We start from the raw sequence: 10480 nt of genomic DNA, 5'->3' as shown, positions 1-10480 counted from the left end.
AGTCCATACAAATTAATTAGATGCGCAAACGGCAAAGACCATTGGATGGCGGATTATTGTGGGACCTGGGAGAGCGCCCTGTTGTGGTCCAGACGGGTCAGGCAGGAGAAGTTCTCTTTGGGGATGGATGGGGCAGATCTGGAGGCGATCAGGCAGTTTGTGTTTGGCTGGGTTTCCCACCACCAGCACCTGATGAAACAAGCGCCAGCTGAGGTCATGAGGTCAGCAGGTCAGGTCAGATGACCGAGCAGCAGGATGAAGCCCAGAGTGCATGTCACACAGGGCACCTCAACACTTCTACCTTTACACACAAGACAGCCACAACAACAACCACCCCCTCATGATGGAGTTTTAGTCCACAGATGTACAGGTAAAATGAGACCCTGCACTATTTTGGGATCCGCTGCACAAACTCTCAGCGATGAAGAGCATGAGCTGGTTCACTCTAGTGAACGCCTCATTATTCTGTGCAGTTCCAGATCTAAGCAGCAGGGAGCGCTATGCAGCTCGATGTTCCCCCAAGGGTGGTACTGTATTTGCTAATGTAGGCGTGTCAGCTTAAACTCAAGCAGGGGAATTATATGTATGTGTATTGTGTGTGTGTGTGTGTGTATGGGGTGTGTGTGTCATGTTCTCAGTCACACGGTCTCCCTATCCCTCCCTCACCTTGACGGTCTTCTTGGCGTACTTGTCCAGCGCGGCGCCCTGCGTTTTGAAGATGGCCACGTTGGCCTTCAGCAGATCCTTCCTCTCCATACCCTCCTTCCTGGGCATGGAGCCCACCAGGATGGCGGCATCCAGGTCCTTAAACCCCACCTCAACCTTGTCTGTGGGGATCACCTCTGTGGACAAACATTCTCCATCAGTCCTCATCACAGTCCTCTAACTCCAGGGGTTGGTTAATTACTAACTATTAGCCCCATCTTCAGTAACTACTTTGTCCTGAGGTTACAAGGCTGAGCAGGGAGTCGATCCTGTGGTGGGTGTTTTGAGTATAACAGGTTAATTACTGCAACAATAGTCTACTAGTTTACACCAAGCTGACAGGGGTTTAACATTTTAAAGTAACATTACTGAATTGTTGATATATTTGCATTTAAACAGCTTTTAAAACCTGAGGTAAATACTTTGGCTTTTGAAGTCAAAGACATGCAAGCAGCCAAATGTGTACATTTAAGAAGGTCAGTGTAGTATTTATGAGTAAACCTAGAAAAGACACAAACAGAGTTAGACCATTAGACTCTGAGTCCGTATAGGCAAAAAAAAAACCCACACAAAATGGATAAAACCAGAACTACTCATTAACCTGACAGGTCATAAGCTAACAGTCTTGTCAAGATCATGCAAGCTTTTCCTTGCTAGCATTTAAATGAACACCTCTTAATGCTGCTTGGACAGGCTGTTTTTACGATCAGGGTTCTGCGCAGTCACTAATGAGAAACCCTTTTATCAGAATGAACTTCAGCCATTGTACTACTTTTACAGTCTTGTTTATTCTTAGAACTCCTCCCATCACTCCCTCTTCCCATTGGTGAATCAGAGTCTCCGCCCCTATTGGTTCAGGCACTGGGGAGATGACCAATACATGAAGTAGACAGACCACACCCACCCTATAGCTGTCTGGTCAACGCGGTAGAGCGTGTAAGGGAGTCAGGCTTTATCTGTACACCAAGTTTGATAAATTTCAAAATGTCAGGATTCATTATTTCGTGCCTTATTAAATCATATCACAAAATTATATTTGGTCAGTACAGGGTCTAATCAGGTGAAGAATTGAAAAGAGCTGATCCAGGGTCAAGTTCACTAAAGTTATCCATCACCATCCACAGATATAAAACCGTACCTGTATAATTTGATCTGTTTAATTTGAGCCATTTATACATCGGATGATAATACTAGTGGCGACAGACTCTAGACCAGACGTGAACGCTCACCTCTGAGCAGCGGGAGCGCGCAGTCCTGAAGCTCCATGACGACCCCATCCAGGACGGGCAACATGGGCGGGATGTCCAAAAGAACCAAGATGATTGGCTGACGCAAATGGGAGGAGGAGATCAGCCCGTCAGAGACAGGAGGGACTACACAGCACTCACCGCGACTCGTGTTGGAATTGGGATTTGTTTTAATGCAAGCTGCATATAATAATTTAGCTTTTTATGCCGTAGACGGTAGGCACGTCCTTACCTGGTCCTTGCCGAAGACATCTCCCTTGGCGATGCTGAACAGCAGAGAATAAGCGATCTGGCCGGCGGCACCAGTCACCAGAACACGGATGGGTTCGGCCTGCGGACAGGAGGGTCGCGGGGCACATTCGTTAACATTCAAAACGGTGACATACTTAGAGGAGCAAAGCCAGCCTCTGACGATTATGCAAAAACGAAGTTGCTCCAAATGGTAGTCAACCTGCACTGCATAAAAAGTCACAAAGACTATAAAAAAAACACAAATAATTGCAAATAGCATGAGAATGTGCAAATCTGTGTCATCTTCATATATAGCATAACTTTTCACTGCTGTTCATGTTCTAAATAAATAGTTATGTAATTGATGCCACGCGACACAAGTTAGTTATTAAAGTGCAACATTAGCGCGAGCACTAAATGAACAACTACCTAACAAGTTGCAGCGAATAATCCAGTTTCGAGGACAAAATTCGGCCACTACATTTCAAACAATCCCACTGAGCACGACCTTCATCGGCTGTAATGAAAGCGGAAAAGATTCTGCTACCTGGCATTTAGCTAATGTTAGCAACACTGATTAAACTCTTAATACACAAAAGCATCTTTAATACGCTGGCGTAATAAGTATATTCAGTTCAAACGACTACATCACTGTACTCTTAAGGCACTAGTCAAACCATTATATACCAAATAAACCTTCAAATCTTTGCTGTTTACAATGAATAATCTTCCCTCACCATGTTTTAAAGCTTTTTTAGGGCTGAAATATTCCTCGAGATTAAGGTCTACCTCTCAGAACTAAACAGCTAGGTCACCTCTGGTCTTGTACCGAAATGTCAGGGCGGTATCGCAACGCCTCCCTGGTTTTAATGTGGGATATGTAGTTTTCCTCTAGATAAAGCCGTTCTTGTCATCCAGCCAAGAAAGGAAAAGAACACATTCCCCAAGAATAACCGCTGCGCCGTCATACCGGCAGCTCCGAGACGACACGCCCACTCCGCTGCCATATATGGGCCATACTTCCGGAAAAAACGACTAACTTTGAGTTTTAAAGTTCAAACGAATCTGCAGTCGTTTCACTTAGATTATCTGACGTTATTGAGTGGCCGAGGATAGCTCTGAATCTGACGCCTAAACACACTCTGAGTTAAGAAACAGGAACAGTTAATTGCAAATAACTCAAACTAGTTTGTTTACAATCGCTTTCACACTTGTCTCAACACCATGTCAATTTTTTCAAAACACTAACACATTCACCATATCAACAGACTATGTGAAAAAACAGTATATACGTTTGCATTGCTTTGATAAATGCATTCAATCACCACGTCTTCCAAAATTCATGAGCACCATTCTCAGTGATCACCACCTGCAATAATCTATAAATTTTGCAGACTTTTAACTGTTCAAAACAGTCAACCAATACAATTCTGATCACTGTGGGTGAAAATATGTTGTATTTTGACAGATGAATGGAAACACTTATCTTGTGTATACACTTGAAATGTCTAAAATGGATTATTTTGACTTTAGCAGAAAGTTTATTCAGGCTTTTTACAGCCTTCTTACCATATACACAAGACATACTTGCAAACATGCATTGAAACGTGCATGTACACAGGGTAAATATAGCTGTAGTTGGCACTGAAGAGATGTTTCCACTTTTACCAACAGTAGATGTCTGATACTGACAGTAGACATCTGATAATGACAGTAGATGACTAAAACAGTCAGTAGATGTCTGATAATGACACAACCATGTGTAAATGCATGTAGACATCTGATACTGACAGACAAAAACATGTGTTATAGGTGAAAACATTTATTTGGTATTACTGTATTTGTTACTGATTGTATAAAATGTTTTCTGAACCACAGTTTAGTGCACTGTGAGAACAAATGTCAAAGGCTGTATATCGTTTTACATTTCACAGTAAATATTGATGTTTTGGGTTTTCAATACAGTAAAATATTTATACATTTACAGTTCATTGTGAATTTACTGTAACACAGTTGTGACATTGTGAGAGGTAAACAGATCAGACCAACAGATTCAGAGTTTCATTAACTAGCTTGAAATATTTGTGGATGCACAAAATAGAGGAAATTGAAACCCATAGTGTGTTTTGCACACAAGTCTGGGTTTTGTAGTTCCTTGTACATTGTTTGCGTTTTGTAGTTCATTGTACACTGAGTGATAATGCCTTGTGGGAGCCTATTATGGCAGGATGAGCGAGGTTGGAATATGAAGGGTTGTGGTGGTACACATGGTAATTGAAGAGTTGAGGGGTGTGCTCCAAAAACACAGAGTGCGAACAGGAAAAAGAAAGGCTACCTCTCCATACAGACGGTGAATGAGCCGTCGGCCATTTTGTCTTGCTGTTGTTTCTGCTGGTCTGCTCTTTACAGATCTGGGCCCAAACATTTGTAACTCTGCTCGTAAAAAAGTGTGATATAAATCTGTTTGGCTTTGACATTGACACACGTCCTTCACTAAACCGCTGCTCCTCTAAGGCAGCAGAGAGGAGGAGCAGCACGTCTGTGCGCCTCCCTGACTCTCCGCTAAGGTCAACCGAAGGGTTCGTTTCCTTGCCAGAGTTGGATGGGAAATCAACGAATCCCTTACTGTATAAAGCGTCTCGGATGAGAACTCACCTCATCTCATTATAAAGTGTTTGGGTGGCCAAGGGTTCAGGACAGTGTTGCCTTGACAGAGTTGTGCAGGTGTATAAGACTGAACACAGGGCTGTTCTCCTGTGAAAGATGCTCAGAGTTATTCTACCACACAATGGCCCATAGATTGGATTCCTCCTCAACATATGCAGTGATTTTTAATAATTAATTTTAAAGGACTGTCTCAACAGGTGCAAGGACTTTCAATAATTAATTTTAAAGGACTGTCTTGACAGGTGCCGGGACTTTTAATTATTGATTTTAATGGACTGTCTCAATGGTTCCCGGCTTACCAGGCTGCATCTGCTACCTGCAGTTGGATGTGTTTATTTTACGGGAAATAAGTCTGAATCCAGTTCTAACCTACACAGACGCGCTCCAGTGTACACACCCTTGAAGTAGAGTTATATGTGCTTCAAGGTGCCAGGACAGTCCACACACTCAATGCTCTGCAGTAGACAGCACACCTGAGCCAGGTAGCACTGGGCTGTGGCAGCATTGCACCTGCTGCAGGTGAGCTGGAATCTGGAATGCGACCTGGAGAGTGTGCACTGGGTGGGGGCCCTTGTGTAGTGACATGGAAACAACATTTGTAGGGCATGTCGGGTTGAGGATATGTTTTGGTCCTCATTTTACCTGATTACATTCTGCATTAATAATAATAATAGCTGTATCAGCATTATTAAGAGATTAAAAATCAATGAATAGTTATTATAGATTACAACGGAAACTGATGAGCATTGTGCAAGCGTGTTGTTTTGAGGAGAGAGGCGTTCGGTTACGTGCTGGGTTACCATTACACAACGTGCCATTTAAAAGGGCGGTGCAGCTGAAGACCTATAGGGGCTCGCGCCGCATTCCGAAACAGAGCGGTCACTATCCATGGTGCTGGACGTGCCGCTGCAACGCGTCCTGAATAAAACGGGGAGGGTCGTTGAACCCGCATAGTTCTAACTTTACTTCGGTGTTGTATATAATAACATACATATAATGGTCCATGGACAGACGCCACTTTGCTGGTATGGCCATTTTTTATAGAAAAAGAAGCCATCAGACCACTCTGTTGTTTGCTATTCTGTCTCTATGTGTTTTTCAACAGGAAGAACTTGATCTTAAGCAGTTACTTAAATAAATCGGTCTATAAGTCATGTGTCGGTCATTCGGCTCACGCTACTAGCCGTTGTCAAGGAGAAGCGTCTTACCTGCGAAGATGCCGACCGTACCACCAAATACATTGCTGTCAGCAGCGTTAGCATTGCGAAGCAGCGACCGCCCGTCTTTGTCTTTACCGGTGCGTCTGTTAGATGATTGATTTTTCGTCTACTGAGGGATGCGCAAAGCAAATGGACGTGTAGGCAAAGACCTAACGTTATCTCAAAGACCTAACGTTATCTCAAAGACCTAACGTTATCTCAAAGACCTAACGTGCCCTGTATTCTTTTTGCGCGTGCCGTGACCTCTAGCGCCACCGCTCGGTGTTCTAGTTCGTTAATGCGCTTTGGGTGATAATATTAGACAGTAATCCCGCGCGCCAAGGTCCGTTTTACGAATTTTGTGGAGTGACGTCAGAGGGCTCGATAGACTGCGTCGTTGGCCCAACTGCGGCTGGAGCGATACGCTATAAAACCCTTATTGGTCTGCGCAGCATTCAAGGTATTTCTAGATGTTACTGACATAATCTACGTCTGTGCATTTTTCGAGTATAGACATTTTTGCTTAAGATATTATTTAGCCATTTTGTTCATAAAGTCCAATAAGAAGGATAAATAATTCGAAAAGAATGTATTATGAATGAATAATGAATTCTTCCTTATTAAATATGAATATTTTTATTTAGGCCTATATACAGGTATGCAAATATAAGGCAAACAAAGTGTCCGGGAACGTTTTGAGTTTCAAAATGATTACGATTCACTGTCACTTCGGAGTTACTAAGGTGCGTCGCCCCACAAGGTGAAGGTAGAATATCGCACGAGCGTGAGTTTTCTTGTAGTACTTTCGTTGAACAGAAGAGGGCGTTCATAGATAGGACAAAATAGCAATACCCTGAAGAGGTCGTTCTCTTTAAAGTCCAGCAGAAAATAAAAGGGCATAGAGAAGCCACACTTTCATGTAGCTACTGAAGAGAATGCGAATTTGCACGCCAACAAATGAAAATCAAGAAACAATTAAAACCAAGGCGGCTTGGACAATGCCGTTATCAAAGCGCAGTCGGTAATCCTGTAAACTTTGTTGTGTTAAGTGCACAACAGCGAGAAGTTTGGCATTCTCTAATAAAAACATCAAATGCAAACTTATGCTCCGTTAGATTGCCTCGAACTACACAGGTCTTAACCTGAATAAAAGCATACACACGCATACGCATACGCATTCACACACACACACACACACACACACACACACACACACACACACACACACACACACACACACACGCACACACACACATGCACGCGCGCACGCAGAGTAACATGTGCGTACATATGCATATAAAACACATTTTGTATACCCAAACACATAAACCTTGACAGATTACACTGGGTCATGTGTAAATGACAGTATGACTTGAGCTTAATGGAAGTTGTCATTACTGCCGTCTGTGTCATCACCAGGGCAACAGAATCTCCGTCTGAATGAGTGACATCTTCAAAAACAGCAGATAAGACCGCAAAAATTACAGCGCTCTTGACTTTCCTTTTCTCTCTCGTTCAGTCTCTCTCTTTCTCTTTCCCTCTCTTCATCTCCCTCAACACTCGCGTCAACTCTGTCAATCAGAGGAGTCCCTGAAGCGAATGAGAAATGGTGTGTTTCTGTCTCACTCAGGTAAGTGGGCAGGACTGCTTACATCCTGCCTACTCTCAGCAATTACACCATCAGTGACAGCGACTGTCACTGTGTGGATTAGAGCAGCAAGGCATGCTGGGAATGTCGTTAGTTAACCATCACCACAGTCCATTAGCAACACAATATTACAAGTCGCAGTATTTCCCACAATGCATTTAGTTCACGACTGCACTGATACACTGATTTCAGGATCTATGGAATTGGTGCAAGAAAACGTTTTCGTCTCCCCTGAAATATCATATGAGATTTATATAGATCCAAAGGTTTATAGATGGAGGATTAAATACACACATGCAATGCAACTGATACCATATATTTAAAGAGCAATTGTTTTGTGCTGTAATTACACTGCATTGAGCTTTATAAAAGGTCAAAGGTCAAATGAAAGGACACACCCCCAGTGCTAAAGGTGCGTCTCCTACAGCCTCCTGCATCGTGCGTCCTCAGAGTTCTACACGGCGATTACGTTTCGTCTTTCTCCTCGTCCCTCCCCGAGATGAATTGCGAGCTACACCACTGCTGTAGGCCACGAGGAGCCCTGCCTCCACCCTCATTGTTTTGGGTCCAAGTCACACTGCAATTATTCTGTATCTTGACTCTAATACCATGAGTGCTATTATAATGGACTGTGTTACCGTGGTGCTCGGTATCACAACACTAGCATTGCTGAATAGGAAAGAGCTTTAAGGAGAAAATGCATAGGTTATGCTCGCCACCGGTTACCTTGGAGACCCACGGGACGAGAGAGGATCACTGTGGGTATTCTACCCTTGACACGCACTTGAACCCAGCGCACGTGATATGGGCCGTGATTGGTCCGTGATATGGGCCGTGATTGGTCCGTTTTCCATCAACCTGCTCTGCATGAAAGAGAATGTCGCTTGACAGGCTACACTAGCCATCTTGTGGTCCTGCCTCATCCAACACACACACGAACACACACACATACACACACACACACACACACATACACACACACACACACACACACATACACACACACACACATACACACACGAACACACACACACACACACACACACACACACACACATACACACACACACACACACACACACATGCGAACACACACACACACGAACACACACACACACACGAACACACACACACACGAACACACACACACACACACACACAAACACACAAACACACACACACACACAGAACAATGTAACATACTATTACACACCTTGCGATGGGAGTCTTCTAAAAGACGTCTGAGATCAAAGTGCCGCCCCTCCCCCCGCACATTTCAAAACGCCAGGTCACCAGTTGCCCTCCCGTCTACAGTAACGCAACACAGTGCAGCATTACACAACACCTCCATCTCCAGGAGAAACGCGGCTCCCCTCTCCACGCGGCTCCGGCTACCCCACATCGCCCTTCCTGCAACGACGCTGGCGAGTGGCAGCGCCCAGGGTTAGCGCAAACACGCTCGCACGTAGCCATGCGCGTACCAGAGGGGATTAACCAACAGAAGTGGGGGTTCGTGTCTTTGTAATCCGGATTATATCTCAGACGAAGCGAAGGCAGGGAGGGCATGTGGACGGTCACAGGCAGCACTCCCGCGGGTTTGGAAGTCGTCGGGTGGCGCGGGACTCAAGTGCGGTGGGAGCGCGCCCTGGCACTGCCCACAGGTGGTCCATGCCAGCCTTCTACTAGGAGGATCAGGTCTTGTGACATCATGCAAGGGATGCTCCTGTTTCTTAATGTTCTCAGGTACCCGGGAAGAGGGTGGGTGGGTGGGTGGGTGGGGTCAGAGCGAGGTTAAAAGATTAAAGTTCTGATGGGAGATGGTTCTTGCATCTCAGGCGGGTTTTGTGGACCTGACTGTGGGGCAGCAGTTCCAGAGTCACAGGCAGAAGAACAAGAAGTGGATCAAGGACAGAAGAGGACACGTCAAGTGCTTCTTTTGTCCGCCATGTCCCAGGAGGGCGGAGCTTCCTGTCCACAGCCCTAGAACACAGACTTGAGCCCTCATTCACATGAAGGGCAAGAATAGCTGAAGCACTACCACTCCCATAAGAGCACCAGCGCTAATGCTAGCACTGTGATGCCAGTGATCTTTGATGGCTTCCCCCCCCCTCTCTCTCTCTCTCTCACTACCTCTCATTCCCTCTAACTGTGTCTTTCACTCTCACTCTTTCAATCTCACTCACTCCACTCTGACTGTGATGAAGTGCTCAAACATGCCAGCACTTGGAGTCAGTGTCAAGTAATTAAGTGTGGCTGAGTGTATCTCTCTCTCTCCCTCTCTTTCTTTCCTTCTCTCTCTTTTGCTCTCTCTCCCTCATTCTGTTTAAGAAGGCTTATTCATTAATTTCCTTCCTGCCACCAATCAAATTCCGAATACATTTACTAACATGTCTCAGCTCTAACCCTAAGAGAGAGAGAGCGATCTGAAGACATGTTCAGTGTGACACGTCTGATTGGCTGGCCTGTCTGTGGCACGCTGGTTGGCAGAGGGCAGCAGGGACAAAGCACACACATAGTTGACCTGTGTTCAAACATCTCAGCGGTAATTGCCTGTACACAGTGCAGAATTCAGGAAACGATCCTATGACCAGATCAGATTCGAGATCATCTTCTAAGATCATCATTTCTGTTTCTGTAGCAACAGGGGGTGTGCATCCATGAGAGAGGTATGCTGTGGTATGGTGTGTGTGTGTGTGTGTGTGTGTGTGTGTGTGTGTGTGTGTGTGTGTGTGTGATGACGATGAGCAAGTAGAGTGTAATTTGAAGTCGGAGAACTCCCCCTC

At 44.9% G+C, this 10480-nt stretch overlaps 1 pseudogene across 1 annotated transcript; it reads right to left on the bottom strand.

The window, feature by feature from the left end:
- Positions 1–38: 38 nt before the first annotated feature.
- Positions 39–6422, bottom strand: LOC143493437 (malate dehydrogenase, cytoplasmic-like; annotated as a pseudogene). The gene is made up of 5 exons (XR_013125417.1): positions 6059–6422; positions 2185–2283; positions 1935–2031; positions 667–842; positions 39–189 (listed from the first exon to the last, which is right to left on the bottom strand). The product of XR_013125417.1 is annotated as a malate dehydrogenase, cytoplasmic-like (transcript).
- Between the last annotated feature and the right edge of the window lie 4058 nt (positions 6423–10480).

This window comes from Brachyhypopomus gauderio, unplaced genomic scaffold (assembly GCF_052324685.1).
Source record: "Brachyhypopomus gauderio isolate BG-103 unplaced genomic scaffold, BGAUD_0.2 sc86, whole genome shotgun sequence".
In the NCBI taxonomy this organism is placed as follows: Eukaryota; Metazoa; Chordata; class Actinopteri; order Gymnotiformes; family Hypopomidae; genus Brachyhypopomus; species Brachyhypopomus gauderio.
Note: the sequence above shows the minus strand (reverse complement) of the source record. Positions and strands in the feature narration are given on the sequence as shown.